A 2,461-nucleotide genomic window follows, 5' to 3' on the forward strand; every position below is an offset into this window, starting at 1 on the left:
CATTTAATTATATTAAATACATAGTAATATAGAATATGTTGAAAAAGCTTTCTCTGCAAATGTCAGAAAGCCACATATTTAGGTAGTCGAAACCTCTCTTCAGTGTTCGGCATGAACGAATGCATGAATACATATCAAACACCAACCGAAAGTGAAGAGAAATTGCGATTGAGAAAATTTAGAACTCAGAAATGACCAGAATACATAGCACGATATAAAATCTTTTCCAATAGAAAATATCTATTTTACGAAATAATTTTTGATAAATGTCTTTTTAAGCAAAATAATTTAAAAGTTCTTTTAATATAACATATACTAGGCCTATAAACTAGAAATTTTTTTCATTATCTTGAATTATTTTAATTTATTCATTTCTTAATTATGATGTTTACATTATGTATAAAATTATACAGTTTATTTACTGTATAATAATTTTAGATACATTTCGTTTCAACAATTTTAATTATACGATAATAATATAAATGAGTAAGAATAATATAAAAATAATATATAATAATTTTAAATTAATTTAAAAATATAAAAATTGGAAGAATATTATATTTCTTTTCAGTTTTGAAAATTTGGAAACTTTATATTCAGATTTCAAGTCAATATCATGAAAATATATAAATAATGTCGAATATAAAATGAAATATTTACAATATAAATTTTACTTATTGAACATTAAAATAGTATATATATTATTTTAATATGTTTGATATATAAAATATATTATAAATATTTTTATTCTGTATTCCATATTTTATACACAGAACTTCCTATTTGTTAATATAATCTATTCATTGAATATAAATAAATAATGGAGTATAAATTTCTAGTGAAAAACAAGTGCTTTACTAGAAATCTATATATTTAGTAAAATACATTGTTTTGCTAGATATATATAGGATAAAGTAGTTCTTTGCTTGTGTTGAAGATAATGGATTTATTTACTTTCAAATAACTTTCGCATTTTCCACGTTAATATTTCAAAATAAGTTTTATATTATATTATATTATATTATATACAGGTTATTTTATTCATGTTGTAGTTGTTAGTGAAAATAAATAGTGTATAAGAACACTGGAGAAAATTTAGTATTAGAAATTAAGCAAAAATCTGTCTTTGATATTTAAATGTTACATGATATATTCTTATCATGAATCAAATTTCGGCTGGTGTGAAAAGTTTCGTTCGTTATTTTCACTACATTCAAAGCGTTCTGCTGTGTAGGTCAATATAGACTTTAGCACTACGTATATCAATCGAAAAAAACCTTTACGTGTGTTGAAAGTAACCAATTTGAATTTTTTATATCAAATAAAAATTATCTACATTACGTTTCCAAATAGAAGAAAATTCAAATTTGATACGTTCATAATTTTTATCATCTTAAACTGATAACTTTTGTTACATGTTTCTTAAAGCCTATTTATATTAGTTCTATTACTAATTGTAAAATTATCTGATGAATATTCTTTATTTTTTAAACTTTAACTAGAGATATACTCACTGTATTATTTTTAAATAAATAAAGTTATTTCAATTCTTTTTACCTCTATGTCCTTGTCGTTTTACATTTGTGTTTTTATATTGTCTACTTGGAGCTTGTTTATTAATAAGACTTATTATACAAGTGTAGTTTCGATTAGCAAAGAGAGAAAGTCAAAACAAATTATCTTTATTCAGGTGAAAATAAAGATATTTTGGTTTGACTTTTGACAAAGATTTCCTCTATTCGATAATCAGAAAGTGCACCAGTATAATAAGTCCTATTAATAAACAAGCTCCATGTAGACAATATAGAAACACAAAAGTTATTTCCAAAATGAAAAAAAAAAAATTGTTAGCAGGAAATGTGTAATTATGAAGAATATCTTGATTTAACGGATCCTCCATTATCGAATCTCAGAGTTTTAGATCGAGTTTTTTCGATCCAATATACATTGCAGATTAATCCAGTACAAGATCAAAACTTCGATAAAAGATACCTATTCGAAAAAGTGGATTTTTTTCCTCCTGATTTTTCTCTATTATCGAAAATTTTTAAATAAAGCAAAGAAATAAATTAATATTTACACTTATTTCTTATAGAAAAAAAATGACTGGCAATATCTGAAATGAAGGAAATGAAACTTGAAATTTATACTCTTTAGAATGAGCGAAATGCAAGCTGTATTAATATTAAAGCTATATTAAAATTAAATTTATAATTTATCGTTTGCACCAGGATCGGATGGATTTAATGACTGTGGGACTACATTAGAGTCCCACAGTCATTAAAAAATAATCATAAATTTTAAAATATTTATGTTTATTGTATTATACATACATATTGATTGATGTAAAATTAATACATTAATTAAAACATATTATANTTGAAATAACAAGCTTAATTTCATTTAAAATAGATATAAACATATCTGTTAAGACATATTCGAAAAATTTAATTATAATTTT

The sequence above is a fragment of the Centruroides sculpturatus genome, unplaced genomic scaffold (assembly GCF_000671375.1).
Source record: "Centruroides sculpturatus isolate CEXI.00-Female unplaced genomic scaffold, Cexi_2.0 scaffold366, whole genome shotgun sequence".
Classification (NCBI taxonomy): Eukaryota; Metazoa; Arthropoda; class Arachnida; order Scorpiones; family Buthidae; genus Centruroides; species Centruroides sculpturatus.